We start from the raw sequence: 20700 nt of genomic DNA, 5'->3' as shown, positions 1-20700 counted from the left end.
CAGGGCCATTAAGCAAAATGCTCTATGTCACACAGTAAGTGCTAGAGCTGAGATCTGAATTTAGGCATTCTGGCTGCAGAAACTTTTGTGTTTAACCACTATACCAAACTGCTAATCTAATGTACAATGAAGAAATATGTGGTAAATATGTATATATTATTTATAAGCGTGTATCTATTTATATAGATAAAGAAATTACCAGAGAATAATGAAGACAGATCAAATTTTCAACAAATGTATTGGGGAAGATGGCACAGGTTAATTAGAGAATATCAATTACAAAATTTCTTCTTCCTTTAATGGGAAACTAGGTAATTTGAACCAATCTTTCCATCTAGGACAATAAGAAAAGCTGGACAAAATTATAAAAAGAAATGTGCTTGAAATAATGGAAAACTTTAAAAAGTAATGAAGAGAGGGAATTCGTTCAGTTCTGAGAGTTTGAAGCCTACATTTATATATACCTCTGTAAAATTTAAAGTTATTCTTTCTTTTTTTTTTTTTTTTTTTTTTGCGGTACGCGGGCCTCTCACCGTTGTGGCCTCTCCCATTGCAGAGCACAGGCTCTGGATGTGCAGGCTCAGCGGCCATGGCTCACGGGCCCAGCCGCTCCGCGGCATGTGGGATCTTCCCGGACCGGGGCACGAACCCGTGTCCCGTGCACCGGCAGGCAGACTCTCAACCACTGTGCCACCAGGGAAGCCCTAAAGTTATTCATTTTTAAAGAGCAATAAAGTTTGTATAAGATAAAAAAAAAAAAGTAATGAAGAATGACTGGGATAATGTTCAGGATAAGACTGATTTTAGAGAAGTGGTCTCAGCATTTAGGGCCATCTTTCCCTGGGGCTATTTGCTGACAAGCAAAAGAGGGTACCGAGAAGCTGAGCACTACTTTTCACAGTCCTGTGGGGTTAAAGGGGTAAGAGCTGACGAATCAGCCAACTAAAGATGGGGGCCTGGGAATCACCCATTCATTAGGTGGGAACCCAAGGGGCTGCACCCGATGAGTAAAGGTGAATCAGGAGTAACTAACCCTCTCATGGATCTCATCTGAGCTTGTCATCTGCAGTTCCTAAAATCAGATTAAGATGATCCGGGATCACCAGTGCCCCCAGCACCTGGAATAAACAAATGAAAATCCTCTCAGGAGGAAGATAACATCATCTTAGGTATCAACTCAGTACACTTTCAAATTCAACGTTTTAATATTAAAATAACCAGGCTCATGAGGAGATAACAAAATGAACATGGTGTCCTTTATAAAGTATTAGGGTGTCTGTGTCATATTCGAGAATAAACATTTCAACAGAGACCTGGAAGATTTGCAGAGAACTGGAAGCTGTGAAAAGTGACTTTGCAGATTAAAAAAAAAAAAAAAAAGTAATTCCAAAAGAAGCTGAAATTAAAAACTCAATGAATGGAATATTAAACGCAGCTTAAGACATACAGGCCAGAAGAAATTATTCAGAATGAAACTCCGAGAGAGAAAAAGATGAAAAATACAGAATAAAAAGTATGAGACATGAAGTATACTGAGAGGAGCCTTAACATTTATGTGATTAGAGTCCCAGAAAGACAGGAGAGAAACTGCCACAGAAACAATTTTGAAGAGATAGTAGCTAATAATTTTCCAAAACTAAGAAGGACCACAACCCGCAGATTTAAGGATCTCATCATATGCAAAGCTAGACAAAGGAAAAGAAAAGTACACTTGAACACATTATATTGGATCCAAAAGCAACTAGAAAATATAGCGAGGGAGAAAAAAAGATATATTACTTTCAAAAACCCCCAAACAAACAAAAATTAGATAAACAATTGAGTTCTCAAAAGAAATAGTGAAGCCAGAGGATAGTGTCAAGGTGATGAAATAAAATAACTGCAACCTAGAATTACATGTCAACTAAAATATGTTCCGTCAATTAAAGTTTGCAACACATGTAACTGACAAAGGACCTGTATCCAGAAAATAAAAAGAATTTCTAGAACTCAACAAAAATAAATTAAAATAAATGTATCAACAAAAATAAATAAATTTAAAATGGGAAAGAGACTATATGTATATATATAGAGAGAGAGAGACACAACCCAAAGAACCATAAAGTCTTATTAGTAATCAAGGAGATGCAAATGAAAACAAGTATAATGAACTATCACTATATAGTCACATAAGAGAAGAAATTGAAAATGACTGACAACACCAAATATTAGCTAGAATATAAAACAACTGGAACTCCTACTGCTGATAGGAGAGCAACTGATATCACCACTTTGATGAAGAATTTGACATTATCAACTAAAGTTGAAGATGTACCCTATGGTGTGGTGGATCCACCTTAGTTTCATACCCAAGAGACAAGTAGACATATGTGCACTCAGAGCCACTATATATATATTGTAATTTAACTTCTAGAACAACTGTATCTGATTTCAATCCCACCTACATTATATGGTTAAACATGCTTTTCCATGCCCTTGCCTACACTGGATATTGTCATCATTTTTGGTGTTGCCTATTAGATAAGGAAAAACTATTCGTGGGGGTTTTGTAGTTTTTAAAAAAAAATTTATTGAAATATAGTTGACTTACAATATTGTGTTAGTTTCAGGTGAAACCATTAGTGTTTTTATATGTGTATATATATTTATATTTCTTTACCAGTATGGTTGGACATTAGTTCAAGTGTTTATTGTCATTTATATTCCTCTTCTGTTCATTTTTCTATTAGAACATTTTAAAATTCATTTATATGAACTCTTGGCACATTGAGAAATTAATATTTACTTGTCAAGTTTTATGCAGGTAATTTTTTCCAGTTCATCATTTGTCTTTCAGTCTTCATCATGGTATACTATGCCAGTCAGAACTCAAGTTTTTTTAAAATAATAATTTAATCAAATTCATCAATACTTCCTTTTATGATTCCTTGATTTAAATAATTTTTAGAAGTATAAAGTAGGGGAAAATAAGGCAATCTCTAAATTTCTGGTATTTGTTGCTCAAAAAAGTTTACTTCAGTAGTAGCGAAAAAGTGGAATCCCTCTAAAGACTTATCGATGGGGAATGATGAACTAAATTATTTTTCACCCAATATACTGCCATTAAATAATTCCTAGGACACAACATGGGAAAAGATGGATGGGCAGAATAACACAATGGTTGAGAGTGATCCCTGGAGCCAGACTTTGGGCAACTCACTAAACCTCTCTGAACCTTAGTTTCTTTATCCGTGAAATGGGTTTATAAAGCTCGTTCACAGAACTGCTATGGTGGCAACCAGGACAATGCACATAAAGGATTTAGCACAGTGCCTTACACAAAATTTCTACTAAATAGCATAAGGTATTTATGGTGGAAAAGATTAAAATGGAAAAGACAAAAGTAACAATAGCCATTACGTTAGCATAGCAGGTTAATTTTTTTCTTTGTTTTCATTATTTCAATACAAATTTCAAATAAATATGCTTATGTGTTTTACCTCCAAGGGAGCACGCACCTAAGACATAGAGGTTACCTTCAGAAGAGCAGATGGATTAATTCAGAGAGGAGAGAATCATGATTGTGGCGATGGAGGAGTGAGTTATGAGAAATGATTAAAGATAAAGATTATGTCTGGTGTTGCTAAGTAATGACTGAGGGGGGACCAATAATTGACTACAAAAATCTGACAGGAGAAATCCTGAACAGGCAGGAGGAATTATTTAATCAGATTTAGGGCAGGATGGCTAGAAGAGTACAAGGAAGGAAAGAAAAATTTACCCTGAATGAGAGAGAAAACTTTCTGACAGTAAAAAATGATTACTGAAGAAAGGTCTTCCAAGAAAAGTGATAAAAGCCCATCCCTAAGGATATTTAAAATAAGGTTGGATAGAAACCAAGAGAGTGTACGTGACAAAGAAGCACAGTGCTTCGATTCAGTGTGCTAGCTTCCATCTCTGATTTTATAGCAGCCTTGGAAAAAATAGATCACTCAGTCATGGTGGAGGATTAAAATGTGGCTCAAGCAACCCAGTGTTCGAACAGTTATGAAGAGTCCGGTTTCCATGCCAGGCACCAAACTCATCCGTGCCAGTGTCTGTGCCTGTAACATGATCTGCCCTATGTGACCAGGAACTCCACTAGGGCACAGCTACCACATACGTGACGAGGGTGGGGCATCAGCAAATTACTTGTTGCTGAGACAAAATGTGGATACCCGTCAACCAGTTCCTGAATCACGAAATAGTAAGCTCAGAGGGAACTGATCTCACCACTTACTTTGAAGATAATGAAAAGCTCTACTTATTGAGTATGTGCCGAGTACCAAACACTGTGTTAGGTGTTTTACTATATAATCTCATTGGATTCTCCAAACAACCCTGGAGGGTGGCTGTTGATATTCACCCTTCGAAAATGAGGGAACAGAGGCTCAAAGAGATTAAGTCCTGTCCCAAGGTCGCATGGCCGGTAAGAACTGAAATGGAGATTCCAATGAAGTATATGTATTTCTCAAGCCCGTGCTTCTTCTCCCTACACACCGCTATCCCAGGAAACAAAAAACAAGGGTGAGTGACTCACACAAGATCAGATAGTCCCATGTAGAGTCCAGACTAGAGCTGGGAATCCTTGTTCTTCCTCTCTGTCCTTAACCAAAATCAGTTCTCATCTTCATCTTGGGTCCCTGTTTCATCCCCTTACTCTCTCCTCAGGATAAGGAGCACAGGAAGAAAGAAAACTATATTTTTGATGTTATAAACTGGGGATTGGAAGAAAAAAATGTGCGTATGTTAATTTAGCCTTTTGAGTCTTTAGTTTTTTTCTATTCCATTCCAAAATGTATTGTATTATTCAACTTGTTAGTTCAATATTTTAACTTTTTAAATTCTCTGAATTAGAAAAGTAGCTTATTCCTTTTATAATAAAGTAAGACCAATTTTATATGTAGCTCAGATGTGTATTGTGCAGTCTAATAATCTAAAATACATTGAATAATTAAAATATCAATAATTATGTGTCTAAAATACCTCACTTGTTCATTTTCTTATGTTTATAATATTGCTTCATTATTGTTTGCATGACAAAGAGAATCTGTAAGAACATAAAATTTGTAGCATGCTATCTAAGCTATGAATTTATTAATGCCATTATCTACTTTTGCTTTAATTTTTCTCTTAATATGCTGCATTCTCTCTGATGCATATTCCTCACTCAAAGTTGTTAATAAAGAAACATTCTGAAATGAATACATTAAATAAGTTTGAACACTCAGGAGCTAACCAAATAGAAATAAGAATGAAGATTTCTATCACCTAGAAATATTTGGGCTCTCCTCAACTCACTAGAAAAATCTCATCACATATTATTCAAATGTTTCTTTTTGGTTTTCTTTTTTCTTTTGAAGTATGAAGTTCCTTGTATCTGGAAGAAGAAATCTATATGCCTTATGGGCTTCCATTCCTCCAAACCCTAAGAAACACACAGAATAAATCAAAATCTTCTGAAAGAAGATAGTTTCTAATAGTTTCTAGTTGTATTTAATGTGTTTAAAGGGGAAACAGAGCAGGTTGGGGAGGATAGAGGTTGGAGAAAATACTGTTTTATCTTCTGTATGCTGCTATATTGTTCACCCCTGGAGAAATGGCCATCTGGAAGACGTGCACACGAAAGGATTGTCTGACAGAGGAAACACCTTTCATTGTACAAAAAGCACTCCTCTGCTGCACTTGGCTGAGGTACGCAAGACTCAGTGGTCCCTGCCTGCACTGACCACTAGAAGAAACTATAGAAACAGTTGTACCCTATTCAGAGGAGCTGAATATACAGGCCTAAATATTTAAAATAGGAGCGTGTTTTTGTTGTCATCGTTTTACCAAGAGCCTTTTACAAATTTTAGGTGTGCACCTAGAGATGGTCACCCCAAGCAACAACCCACACATGTGCTTGGAGGCCAGGGTTCCTGCGGTTCCTTCCCTGAGGCTCTGGTCTGTTGGGCAGGGAACACCGAACCGAGAAATCTTCTCCAAAAATTGAGACTGAGTTATATTGAATTCTAGACCTGATGGCTTCCTTTCCCGTGTTTGTGTATATTCTCACTTTTCTCATTATTTGCAAAACAGACAAGAAGGCTACCTTTCCTTTGACAAGACAAAAATAAAAAGCAAATAATTTGCCAGGTATTCCACAAATTTCCACAGTTCCACACTCTTCACTCTTCCATTATTCTATAGTCCAATGTAAAAGCCTGTCATCAACTGAAATATAAAACCAAAACTGTTATATATTCTCAAGCCCAACAACATTAGTTTTATTTTTATATAAAATAACTTTTTTATAATTGACTCTCTGTACTCAAGGTTTCTATAAACAGCCTCCTAAATCTTCTGCCTACACCGTGTATTTTCTGATAATGAAGTCTCCTAACAATTATGGAAATTATACCCTTTTGATAAGATGTTTATTGGCTAGAGTTTTGTTTTGACATAGCCAACAAATAAATAAAATTAAGTTGGATCTTGAAACTCTTTAGTTATCTGCAAAATAGAGTTGGGATCAGTTATTTGTTTTTGCAATTATTGCCAAATTTAAGAGATACGAACAAATGTGAAATACCAGTAAACTAGCTAAAACACAGATCTCATTTTGTTCATCTAATTCAGCCCTTAACTGTTCCTTCACACTTTTCAAAGAGTTTCAAATCCTTTGTGTGTTTGACAGTTTCTTACTAGTAATGAACTGCTTAAAACTTGAATTGTCAGAAGAAGATGTGAAGTTGTGCTCAGCTACCACCCACATGCAAATCTATGAATACAGTAGTCTTGTGGGATAGTAATGCTTTAGGTTAAATAACTTTCCCATCCTTTCAAGGTAAAGATGATGGAGAAGTGGGTAAAGAAGTTCAAACTTTCATTCTGGGGTGTTTGATTCCTAGTTAGCTTATAGGATGATAAAAGTTACAGTATAGCTAACACTTCTTATAGAACTAGCAATACTACTGTTAACTGGGAAGGAAACCAAGCCCCACAGAGAAAATACTTGGCCAGACACTTGGCTAGAAAAGGATCTGGAGGTGCATTTCTCCATTTTTTTGCCTAGTGATTTTTTTTTTAACAATCTAGTGATCTTTTAGAAGAACACGATGCCACTTCTAAGATTCAAATAGATCACAGAATTAATACTTCATTTTAGGCTTATTTTCACCATTTCCTCATAACCTGTTAATTAGTTCAACTAGTTTGAGTTTCTCTGTTGTCCCTTTGTTGCTGCCCAGCTCTGGAGGGAAATGCCAAATGCCAAGCAGTAGAAGAAAGCAGAGAAGGAGCCCTGAGAGACTGAGAGTAAAGGTGTTCAGATCCTAGATGTTCAGGGCTAGATCGCATTCATGGCGCTTACGCTAGTTAACAAAATGATTACCCTTTAAATGTTCCAAAGGGTTGCTTCTAAGTTTTTGTAACAAAAAAACCAAAACTATAACATAACCACATTGTACTGATTCCAGTTTTCATCTCAGTGAAAACAAGAATATTTGGTCACATTCAGAGGTAAACCTGTCTGACCACTTCCACACCGGCCCAGGTCAGGCGTTTCAGTGGTACCTGTTGGCTGCAGGTGAGGGTGAAGTGAGGGTCACGGAGGTGAGCTGGGGGCCAATGAACCCTCCCTCATGAATAGCTCTTTGTGAATGCAAGCTGCATCTACCTATATTTGTGAAACAATGGACTCTCTAAATGTGGTTTGCAGGAAAGTGTTGAACTGTGAAAACTTCTGATACTTCTGATACGGTTCAGTTTTCCGCTGCCCATAGCTGAATGCTTTGCGAAATGCCTGAAAAATGTCCCATAACCAGATCAACAGAACGTGACCACTGAAATCCTGGCTACATGGAAATAATCTGCTCTAGAGAAAGCTTTATTTTCAACCCTGTGTTTGTTTTAATTTTAGACCACGTTCTTCTGATCCCCATGTCAGGATGTTTACACTGACCATTCAACAATTAACCCTGTTAACAAACACTTTACCCCATCTCTACTCACACACCGGTCATTTGTCTGCTGTATCTTTTCTCCAGACCTTATATAGAAGTTAATTATAAATAATGTGTTAAACATTTCACGTGAAAATAAATATGCACATGGCATCCACAGATTTTAACAGCTAGTCTTCATTTAGACCTTACTGTGCACCAGGCACTGTGCTAAGCGCTTCACATGCGTTATTTCATTTAATCCTCACCGATCCCATGCAGGTGACAGATACCAGAATTATCGCCAATTCACATATAAAGAAGCCGAAGCTTAAGCAGGTTAAGTAAGTTACAGAAGGTCACATGGCTTGTAAGTAGCAAAGGCAAGAAGAGGTAGCTGGAGAAGTCGAGGTCGGATCACGGGTGCAGAGGTCATGGAAAGGGCGTTTGGATGTTATTTGTACTGTGATGGGAAGACAGTGGTGGCTTCTGAGCAAAGAAGGATCTGATCCTTTTTTGGGTGTGTATGGTAAAATATACATCACATAAAACAATATTTTAACCATTTTTAAGTGTCTCATTCAGTGGCATTAAGAACATTCACAGTGTTGTGCAACCCTCACCACCATCCTCCAGAGTTTTTTCATCTTCTCACAGTGGAACTCTGTACCCATTAAGCACCAACTCCCCCTTCCCCCTTCCCCCAGCCTCTGGTAACCCCCATTCTACTTCCTGCCTCTCTGAATTTGACAGCTCTAGGTACCTCACGTATGTGGAATCACATAATGTTTGTCCTTTCACATCTGGCTTATTTCATTCAGCATGTTTTCAAGGTTCATCCGTGTTGCAGCATGTATATAGAATTTCATTCCTTTTATGACTGAATAATATTCCACTGTATGGATCTACCACAGTTTGTTTATCCAATGAGTTAACTAGAATCTATGATCAAAATTAATTCCATGTGTTTCTTTTTGCTTCTTTAAAATAGGGCTCTTAGGAAAGGAAACATGACATAGGTGGCTCCCATTTGTAGCTTGTATTAAATGCCCCTTGGACGGTGCTGTTTGAGTCTTCACTTACGGAGAAGTGTGAAAAAAAACTCCCTAAAGGATTTTGTACATCTCATGGGGGAGAAAGGTAAGCAGGTTGTTGCTGACGACAAGAATCCCAAGAAAAGAATTATGCCTTACATCAGCTCAAAATGCCCCAGACATAGCATTTTTGTATGGAGGAGAAACGATTTTATGGCCAAAGAAAGCATTTGTTATAGTGGATTGTTCACCAAAGAGGATTCATTGAAATCAAATCAACAGCTCGTTCATTACAGAGGGTGGAGGAATCTAGCGGGAAACAGGAAGCATTTGCTCACTGCCTGCCTGATGAAGATAAAAATGAGTGTCAAGGAATCACTAGAACGAAACAGGAATATATTCTGTAAAATGTTTATTAACCTTTCTAAGCAAGACATCATGCTATAACAGAAATATTTTGTTGAGAGGATTTTTTTAAAAGTCACAAATCTGGTTATAAAAAATCCTGGAAGCGGAACAGAAACACACAAGCAGTTTGGGATGCATCCATGTACTGGGTGGCGTCCTCACTCACATCATTCTTGGTCAGATATGAAAGGACAGAAAAAATGCAGACACTGAGGGCTGGAACTGGAATCTGACCCCAAAACGCAACAGCCTCCACATACCCGAGTTAGAGCTGGTGTGCGCTCCTACGGTGACACCTGAACACGTGAGACAGCGTTCCACTGTTTGGCTTCAAAATCAACAGAGCTATGTCTGGGCTGTTTTAACAACAGTGATGAAAGTCTGTAGTGAGCCATTCCCTCCCTTGTTTGACATAAGAGAGCACAGCCCTCTTGGAGAGAAGTCCGAACGGCCCAGTGGATAGAGGGCTTGGGAAATTAAAGTTCATTTACTATTATTTACAGCAAGGCCATTTCAGGCCAGAGGCATGCTTCAGAGATCTGAGTTTTCAGTAAGATTGCCTATCCTTTTGCGTCCTTGTTTTTAAATGTCTGCTTAACTTCTTTCAACACTGTATCTATCTTTCAAAGAAATAAAAGGCATTCTCCACAATTAAAAATTACTTGGTCCATCTTGGAGCTACTGTCCCTATTATGACTGCAGGCCATTCTCCTGTGCCTGCTCCTCTGTGAATTCCAGGGGCTGGAGACCCTGAAGGTCCACACGTCCCCCCACCTGCCGCCCTCACAGGGAGATGCAGCAAACGCCTACGTGCAGCGTTCGAAAGGAACAGCTCTGCTGACAGACGTAACTTTTTAAATTACCACAAGAGAATCTTTCTCTAAGCAATTTATTATTTAAGAGTGATGGCACGTAAAGGAGAGTAATGATCTATGGTTACTCAACTTGCATTTGATCAGGTAACACTCCACTCCAGAGAAGACTGGAACATCATCGTCTGAATGGAGGTCAAGCTCTGATTATTACATTTCATGCTACATGGATGTCTCGGAGCCTTCACGTTCCACTGTAAGCTCCCTTAACACCTGGCCCCTGTTGAATTTCCCCAATCTTTACCCTTAAGGGAAGGGTTAGACCCATTTGCCTTTCTGAAGCGTTACTACTCGAAGCAAGTGGAGTTTGGGGCCAGAAACTGCTGCTGAAAGACAGAAATGACCCGTCCTGCCACCCCTCCTTGTGGCCACGTTGATGAACTTGTCTATTACAGAGCCCGTCATTCCAGGGGGCCACAGTTTAGGACAGAGAGTACACACTGCGTCTCCCGGGACAGGGTACACGCTCCCACCAGCCACATGTCCGTCTGGGCCCTGATGTCCATCCAGATGGGGATGCCAAGCCTGTTCACCAGCCAGCCAGCCGGAGGGGAGAAGCAGCAGAGCACAGTGCCCATAAACATGCCAGTTAACACCTACTCTTCCTTCATGAAGATTTATTTCTCAGCTCCTAGCACAGCCTACACATAGTAGGTGTTCAGCCCTCGATAGATATTTCCTGCTGAATAAGTTTAGTCCTCTGCTCCCAGGAGACCACATTTAACTGTGATACGTAACAAGGCAGCTACACTTACACGCCCAGTAAAAAGACAGCCCCTATACAAAGTTCTTGTTATTCCTGTCACTGAAAATGTGAGCCCTTTTTAAATAGTTTGTCTCATTCGGTGTACACAGATTAGGGATGAAGCCCTTTAGTTATGTTTGTAAATTTCTCCAGCAGGACATTAGCATTCAGAAGCACCTACAAGAGGAATCGACTTTTATGAGAAAACAGGACCCAACAATAAGATATTTCTCAGCTGTCAAACAAAGAATTTACATCGTACAGGATGGCAACGGGGCAGAAGCAGCCTCTTCAATAAGTGGTGCTGGGAAAACTGGACAGGTACAGGATTTGGATTTTCAATAAAGCAAGTACGCAAAACCAGACGATGACAGTGTCAAGCAGGAAAATCCATGGGGAGTGGGAATGCTGAGGTCTCCTCACAGGCTTATACTATAAAACACCGGTATCAGATAAAAGATGCTGAGTTCTTGGGGAAACACAAGGTTGGAAAACTCCACTTCTGCTTGAAATCTACATTTCCTGGAGCTTGGGAGGAAGAACAACAGTGGAACTGTGCCAAGGGAGGCGAGGGAGGGGGAGGGGGAGAGTTCCTTCATCAAGATCCGTCATCTCTGACCCGAAATCAGTGCCCTCACCTCTGAAAAGACAGTGGTATATTTTTCTCCCACTACAGGTAACTTTTATAAGCCATTGGAGCTTTTGAAAAATTTTTAACTATGGAGGGGCAGGGGAGGAATGGAAATTTGTCTCAACTTGCTGACGCCTACAAATTCTCTATAATTTGTTTAGGACAAAATAATACGTCTGCGTTTCACTGACCTTACGTCCAAGGCTTCAAGTTCACAGAAACCCACATGCAATAAAGATGCATAGAAATGGAAGCCGGTATCAGCTCAGTCATGGAGACAGCAGCCTGCTGTTAGCATACATAGTTCTAACAACCCTGAGATACGCTTTCTTTCCTTCCCTTCTTCCTTCCTTCCTCTTTCTCTGTTCAACCATTTATTAATTCTACGCACATTTATTGGGCACCTAACACCCTTTCCACAGCCACTGCCAGCTGAGCTTCGCGGGCCAGGCACACATTTGCATTTTATCCTCTGTGTCCAAAAATCTGCCTGAAGTTGAGCGAACCTGGGCTGAAGACAGGGGGTCCACTCTCTGCAGGCGCGTGGGTGTCCCAGCCTCTGCCAGCCACGCGGCCTCAGAATTGAGGACATCGTGTTTTCAATTTCCTTCAATAAAGCAATGAATCCGGCGATGTGCTGGCCTGCTTCAGCTACACAGAAAGGACAATTTGAGAAGGATCACAGTTCAGGCCCAGTCAGACGGAAACGACTGAAAACAGAGCTGGCCGCTCTGGTCCCCCATGCCCCTCACTGTCGCAGCTTGACTGACAAACTGACTTTTCCGAGGTGCTCGTGTCCATTTCAGTCAGAGTTTATTGAAGGTGATTTTGATCTTCTCCGTGAGGCCACAGCAGTGGCCGTGCCATCTGTCACCCTGATTGCCTCGTGGATCCTCTGGAGAGAGCGCCGTGGCTCCTGATCACTTACAGATTGTGCTGCGCTCCCCTCCATAAGGACCACATGCGCAGAGCCAGATGGCGGACATGCACGCTTATTATAAGTCTTTATCTCCGTGCAGGAAGGAGAGGCACCATTAGGTCTCCCTCAGGAGCTCTGCCCCTCTCTACCATCAGGCTGCTCCTCGGCAAATACAGTCTTCTTCAGCTGTCATCGGCCTACCTCTGAATATTAAAAAAATAAACAATAATTCCACCAGCCGAAGCCGGGAAAGGAAGAGGGTCCAGCCAAGCCAACCCTGGCCTCGCCGTCCTTTCTCTCCTAGAACCCCCAACTCGCCTGACTGTGGCACTAGGTAAAAATGAGAGCGTTTGCAAATGCAACATTAACCGTGTTGATTTTTTAAGAGATCAGGAAACAAAGTGAGTGACATGGTCCTGTTTTCTGTTATGGGGATGATGGCTTCCATTGTATTGGCCTCATGCTTTCCCATTTAAGGATTTTCTGTTTATTTTACACATTTTTAAATGCTACATTATTTTTGCTGCAATGATCCCAGGAAGGGGGCCACCTGTGTCTCAATAAGGGCCAAGGTACAAGGGTCCAGGAAGGGACTTGGGGGCTGGGGATGACGGGCAAGACTGGAAGACGCCAAGGATGGTGGAACTCTAGAAAAATTCCCCTCAGTAAACTCTCTGTGGGAAAGAGACAGCGTGGAAGGCCAGGAACAGGTCTGGAAGGCCGAGTGAGTGCAGCGCAGAGAACTAGCTGAGCAGATCGGGGATGGCTGGTAAAAACGTGTGTTTCCTTCCAAACCACCATTGTCACTTACTCTTAGGAATCCATAGAGGATCTAAAGGAATCCTCTGTGGAACTACAACACATGCAAAAATAAATACTGACAAAATAAACATACATTAGCTGGAAAGAAAGTGATTCTCAACTTTTTTATTTTATAGATATAACTTACATAAGGATGCATATATCTTAACTGTACATTTTAATCTTTGCATATAAATACTTCACCCAGGTCAAGATATAGGACATTTCCAGAACTCCAGCGGACTTGTGACAAAGAAATAAATAAATGCTCATAAGCAGATTCACTAAGAAGTCCACCTCTGCTGCCTCCAATGCTTTTTCCATCAACAGTACAGAACTCTCTCTCTCTCTCTCTCTCTCTGTCACACACACACACACACACACACACACACACACACACACACAGAGGGAAGAGAGACGGAAAGAGAGCAGTGCTTGGACTTTGCCGCCAAGAGCCCTCCGCTATGTGGGAAAGCCCCTACCAGTGACCTATAACCTTGAAATCTCGCCTACAAGGGTCATTCATTTAGAATAACTGCCATGTTAGTTGTCAAGGAGGAAGAAATTTTCCTCTGCCCTTCTAGGTTCCTCTGCCTGGTCTAAGAGTTAGACTGACATGAGACAGATTAAGGAGAAAATCAAGCAAAAGTTTAACAACACGTATATGTGGGCGAGACCCAGGAAAACTGAGTAACTCACCAAAATGGCTTAAAGCTTCACCCTAAATAACATCTTCAGCTAAAGACAAAAGAGGAACTTTGGGGTGGTGCACTGGGTCTTTAAAGAGGAGAAAGGCAATTGACCTGGAGATGGAAAAGCAAACAAATGTTTAGCAAAAGACTGTTTGCTGGGCCCTGCAGGGACAGTGGGACGCAGAGGGGACTCTCATCCTTAAGTCTTGCCTGACTTTCCTCCCGCCCTGCTTAGCTCATATTCTTTTGCAGTTCTCTCTGGGGGGAGCCCTATTCTGGGAACACGCCCTCTATCCACAAACACTGGGATGGGTAGATGCCAGATTTTGTTCCCCTGCATAACCCGATGGTCACAGTTACCGAAATCCAGTATCTCTGCTCAGACACTGAATCCAAGTGACCCTTGTGCCTGCTTGCACAGTCACATGATACCTTATGGTTTAGGTTAAAATGATGTGGGATTTCTCTGTCCGTGAAATGATAAGTCCGCCTTCTCTTACACACCATTTTTCAAGGGGCTGTGGCTCTTCCAGAAGTATCAGCCTTTGTTGGGAGTACAGGATAAGCTACCACAGAGTGGTTGTGAAAAAAAATGACTATAAGGCATCCCACCGGGAACACACACACACACACACACACACACACACACACTAACAAGCTGCTTACACACCCATATTCTTCCCAAAGTAACAGAGTCCAAGTCTCTTCCCGAACACAAGTCCAAAAGTTATTCCACATGTTGGTTGACACATTAGGGACTTTTCCAGTGGATATCAGAATAGAAGACAATAATGTTTAAACAGACGAACTCTACTTTTTGGTAAAACATTCAATCCATCAACTTTCATGATGGTGCTACTTTGTTTACATTTTCTATGATTAAAAAAACAGTTGTTATAATAGAACACAAATATTTTTAAGAGGAAGAAATTTAGTGTGTAATCCGACACAAATGTTCTCAGAAGAGGGATTTATGATAAGCTCCTACTCAAACTTTTTTTTTACTTTGGGGCATCAGGAAGTGTGTGTCCATAACACTGTGTAAATATTTGAGTGTGTGCAGGAAATGTGTATATTTGATAGGCTTGTATGCTCACTATACTTGAGATATTGTGCAAGTGATATTTAAAGACACAAACAAGAAAAAGCAGTCATGCCTATCAAAAAGAACTTCTGTTCCCTGAACGTTAACCTCAGATAGATTGTTACTCAAGCACACGCACGGACTTCCAGCATTCTCCTCAGTATGTCTCATTTTTCTACCCAGCACAGAGAGGAATACGTTTGGGATTAGCTCTACCTGGGTAAACAGATGATCCTGACCTTTGTAACGTCACCTTTTTCTGTGGTTTTGGAGCAAAAACCATATATAGGGAGGCATTGAAAACCAAATCACCAAACACAGCTCACAGTCTTCAGAAAGAAAGAAGATCATCAGAAACAACATAGTGAATCTGATTAAAAATAAAAATGTGGTCTTGTAAGGTGAAAAATACTGCTAAGGCCCAGGAAAAGGAAAGGGAAACTGGGTTTGATGACTTCCTGTTGGTGAATTGTGCGTAAGATACAGGAAGACTTCTTGGCTCCCACGTGGGGAGAAGGTAATGCTGCAAGTCTGAAACACTGAACGTTTTTATTTCCATTTCTGATTCTGGCACTTCTAGTGAGGTTGGGGTCAGAAGCTCAACGCAGTGTCCCCAGTGCTGGCCTCGGCTTCAGGTGCAGGGAGAGGCCGGAGGGCATGGAATCAGGCTAGGGTTGAACTGCAGCCTCTTCACCTGGCCTTGTCCTTGGACAGGTTACTCACTTTCTCCCAGCCTCATATTCTCTGTCTGCTAATGAGCAAAGACAATTCCTATCTCCCAAGTGAGGATTAACTGCCATGAAGGGGGAAACATCTCACATGTATCTGGCACATACTAAGCCTTTAAAGCATTTGACAGCTCAGATCAGGCCAGAACAAACGTCACCATTTCTGTTAAAAGATAGTGCTGCAAATGCATATACAATGCAATAGTTAAGATTATTAGGTGGCAATGTAGAAACCATATTTTGTAAAGCAGCCAGAGTGGTCAATGCATATTTGATGGAGCAAAGGGGGCAGGTGATGAGGAAAAGAACACCGCCACCACTCACCTGCCATTTGGTAACTGGCGTGACCTTGTCCGTGTTACTGAAATTCTCTGTGTTTCAGCTTCTCCACCTGAAAAAGGGGGAAACGATACAAAACCCATCTCAGAATTAGATGAGATAATAGGTGCCTGGCAAATGATAAGCACTATAAAACTTAGCCGGCATTCCGAGTGCTCTGATGCCTGTGAAACAGTAGCTCACGATTTCATCCTTTACTAACTTTTGGCTGTGATGTAGCGATAAAATCTTATTGCTCCTCAGAAGCCCAGGAAACTGACCAAAATCCATTGTTCACTTTTATTGGATGTTTTTGGTTTTCAATGTTTGCTAAGTCGGAACTATTGTTTATTTTATTTCATGGCTACAAACCATACCTATAAACTTGCTAAGCTGTGTCACTTCTCTCTCTCTCTCTCATGCACACACACACACACACACACACACACACACACACATACACACGCTTCCACACAAACACACTCATTCAGGGTGGGTGTTGCTGGAGCTCTCCAAACCCACAGTTGTTACTGGGAAAACACCTCAAAGTATAATAGGAAAAGGAGTGGCATTATTTTGGACTCAAAATGAAAAGACTTGGATATTGGTCCTAATTCCATCACTTAACCTTGGGTAAAGCACGTATTCTCTCTGCATTTGTAAAATAGGTATCGGAATGTGTTTTCATTTCATGGGGTTGCTGTAAAGATCAAATCTGTGAAGTCTTTGAAAAATATGAGGCACTCTACAGGCTTAAATTTCAGGTGTTGGTGTTATATGTTAAAGACAGCTTCACCGCCAAACATTCATGAGTGTTATAAACAGATTAATGAAAACTTTATCAGAAGTAACTTCAAGTCTAGCTGGAAAGCAAGGACATCAAAATTCACTGTGTTCTAAACCATAATGCTGATACAGGGAGATACATCTAAATTCTGCTCCCAGGGGTTTCAGGCGTTCCTGGATCAAGTGATGCTGATTAATATAGTGGACGAACAGGACTCACATTTTAATTTTGCTTCTTCCTCTCTTTGAGAATATTTCCAATATTACAATGTCTATTCCCCAAATAGCATAAGACCCAAATAAAAGTAAATCCAACAAAATCTGCTTAACTCAGGCTGCTTTAAAATAAGAGCTCATACAATGGGACAGTTGGTCCCAATCCTGGTTTAATATGTCTGCAGTACAAAGGGTCTTTGCTGCCTCCTGTTTCTGCAGAAAAAGGAGCTTATTAAAATAAATGTAGAATAGAATTTAAGCTTCTAATAGGAATGGAAAAGCAATAATTGATATAATAATAACAAAAAACAATAACACTATTTTTCAGGATATTTCTTATTCTTGTACTGTAATTTAATTTAGTGATAGTCAAGTTTCAAGGGTTACTTCATATGAATGCAAACAATAGAAATAATTATTTCTCCTTAAAAAGTTCCAGAGATTCTTTTAAGGAAAGGTATGACTATAAAAAGGCAGTTCTAAAAGTAAATTCAAATAACCTATAATGAACAAAGTAATTCAAATCTAAATAACATTAGGAAACATAACAGGCACCTAACCTTTCCTTTTTGTCATTAGATAAAGTAGGTATTAGAAGCTAATTGAACATGATTATAAGAAAGTATTTTTCAATAATAAATCATAATGAGTAAAATAAAAATTAGTGTGTATATATGTGTGTGCATGAGTGCATGTACAATTGTGATGTATGTGTGTGTGTGTGTGTGTGTGTGTGTGTGTGTGTGTTCAAACCAAATTCAACTAGCAGGCAGTGATCACACATCTCATCTTGTGAATGGCATTAGATATCTTGTTCAAAATCTCTGATTAATCTGATTAAGTTAGTGAGTGAATAATCCTTTAATCCTCTCAAGAATACAGTTTACGTCTGCTGAGTGTCAAATTTAAGACTGGTAAGCTGTAAATACCGAAATTTAAGTGAAAGGAAGGAGAAAAAGGCAGCCACCCAAAGTCAAACTGTGCCACCTCTTTCCCACATCCTGTCTTTTGTGGGTGACCTTCTCAGCTGAAACGAGAGAATGAGAAACATTAGAAAAAATCATAAATCATCCTCCAGCAGTGGCTCTGCAGCAGGGAGCGTATCAGTCACGGAGGACCAATCTGCTAGCATGTGCTTCCCTTTTCCCAACCAGTTTAATTATAAATTAATGGATACTGCCTTTTGCTTCTCATTTCATTCCGGAGAAGAAGTGTTTAAAATCAGATATTCATTTTATACTTGGAAAACTATCTCGGAAGCAAAAAATTGCCAAGTATCTTTGCAGAATCACAAAAACAGGAAAATGAACATCCTTCAATTATAATCTCAGTCCGTGGACCACGCTTCAGCTGTTCCTGCATTTAGCTTTGGCCAGGTCAAGTGAATTGAAGTGACTTGAGGCTGCTTTACCATTATGCGCCAAATTCTAATAATAACAATGAGATAAGATAGTGTGCGGAGGTAGTTAGAAGGAGGATAGTGGTGACTCATCTGCTACCCAAGGAAAGTAAAAAGTAAATTCTTTTAAACCGATTGACTTGCCTGCTTGGCACATCTGACCACCTACTTTTAACTGAAATATGTACGTATCAGGCCAATCAGAAGTTTTTAATGTCCATAGCCCAGAATGTGCTGTAAATTTATTTGCCTGAAATATTTTTTGCATCAGTTGTTTATGAAAATTATCCCCTGCCTCTAAAAACCTTCACTGATATCTACTGGAAAGGCAAACCTGCTGGACGACATTAATTTGCCAGTCAAGTACTTCACTTACTAATTTAACATGAGTCAAGGGGATCTGGTCTAACTCAAGTACTGGCCAACCCTTAAAAGCAGAAAGTCTGTTTTATCCCTTAATTCCTCATGATGTGAGGAAAGGAGGCAAAGGAAGAAGACCCCTCTCAGCCCTGAGTGCAGCTCCAGAATCAGTGCCAGTCTGGGAAGAGAGGTAGAGATTCGATCGCCTGATTTTGAAGGGCCCGACCACTGCTGGGGCCCTGAGGACCACAGACCCCATTACAGCTTCTGGACTGAGAGTGACCCAAAGTCACAAGGGGAGGTTTAAGGTTTTCTGCAGATTTTCTTCTAAGACTTTAAAGAACTGACTGGGAAATGGAGAATAGTTTTCAGCCACCTCCATGAATGAACTGTGGGGCTGAGGAGTGAGTGCCTGACGATAAATCCCATATTGGTAACAAATTGTGAAATGATTCCGCTGTGCTTTTGTTCCAGCCCTTACTTTTATGAGTAAGGGCTCACCACAGAGCAGTGTTTACCAACTGAGTAAGATCATTTCTGAAATTATTTTACAATGAACCTAATTATGAATCAATATCTAAGAGAATATGCATATAAATTGTGCCATTTGTAGTGTTGTTTTTCTTTTTGTACATATCCTCTAATTGATTGTCTTTAGACCCTGTTCTTACCTTCTCATAATCATGATTACTCATATTACAGAATAACAGATGCACTCTTTTGCCTTTACATGGCATATAAGTTAACAGCCCTCTCTTCTGCCATTCATCTACTCATTCATTCATTCATTCAACAACTGTTTACTGAAAGTTTGTTAAGTGCGTGGACATCAAGATTCTATGATTTAAAATGACCCAACCAGAGTAGTGATCCTATTCTGCCCCCAGCTACTTCCCTTTCTCTTCCCATCTTTAACAATTTTACATGTTCTTCATTTCCTGTTTACTTTTTAACCATTGATATCTGCCCTCTGCCCTCACTATGCTAATTGGTCACCTTCTACTTTGTGTCTTCTTTTTGCAAAGTCTTGGTTCCCTTGACTTTACTAACATTACTCTCTCCTCTCTCTCCTAGTTCTTTCTTTTTTTTTCCCCCTCAGGCCTCTACATTTCTACGTTTGTGTTTTTATCTGCTTGCCCTTTTAATATGTTACCTCCCTTCTCTTTTCTTCCATGTAAGTCACTTAATTTTCTGTTTTTTAAACATTTATTTTATTGTGGTAAGGACCGTTAACATGAGCTCTTCCTGCTTAAAGTTTTGAGGGCACAACACATTCTTGTTGACATTAGGTACAACTTTGAAGAGCAGATCTCTCGAGCTTATTCATCTTGCTTGACGGAAACTTTATGCCCTTTGATTAGTAACACCAACGAAGACATACACCTGGCCAACAGGTATAGAAAAGGTGCTCAGCTAATCATCAGGGAAATGCAAGTCAAAACCACAATGAGATATCACCTCATACCCAACAGTATGGCTGTTATCAGAAAACAAAAGCCAAGTGTTGTCAAGTAAATGGAGAAGGTGAAACCCTTGTGCACTGTTAGTGGGAATGCAAAATGGTGCAGCCATTATGGAAAACAGTATGGACTTTCCTCAAAATATTAAAAATAGGACTACCATAAAATGATCCAGAGATCCCCTTGGTACATTCCACGTAGAGTCCATAAAAGAGACCACAGAATCATGGATGTTATATGTGCTGAGGCCTTGCCCAAAAGCAATGTGAAGTCACTCAGTCTCCATCTAGCTCATTCCTTGAGACTC

The 20700-nt window shown here is 40.0% G+C and overlaps 1 long non-coding RNA gene across 2 annotated transcripts in view; it reads right to left on the bottom strand.

Annotated features, from left to right (window-relative positions):
• Positions 1 to 20700, bottom strand: part of LOC307175880 — a 391606-nt gene that overhangs the window by 36269 nt on the left and 334637 nt on the right. Inside the window, exon 3 of one of the 2 annotated variants that reach the window (XR_013824519.1) lies at positions 15463 to 16245. The exons of the other annotated variant lie outside the window; for it this stretch is intronic. This is a non-coding gene — a long non-coding RNA (uncharacterized lncRNA). Of the gene's footprint in view, positions 1 to 15462; positions 16246 to 20700 lie in introns of those variants that run through there. 2 annotated transcript variants of the gene reach the window in all.

This window comes from Stenella coeruleoalba, assembly GCF_951394435.1.
Source record: "Stenella coeruleoalba genome assembly, chromosome: 17".
NCBI classification, from domain to species: domain Eukaryota; kingdom Metazoa; phylum Chordata; class Mammalia; order Artiodactyla; family Delphinidae; genus Stenella; species Stenella coeruleoalba.
Note: the sequence above shows the minus strand (reverse complement) of the source record. Positions and strands in the feature narration are given on the sequence as shown.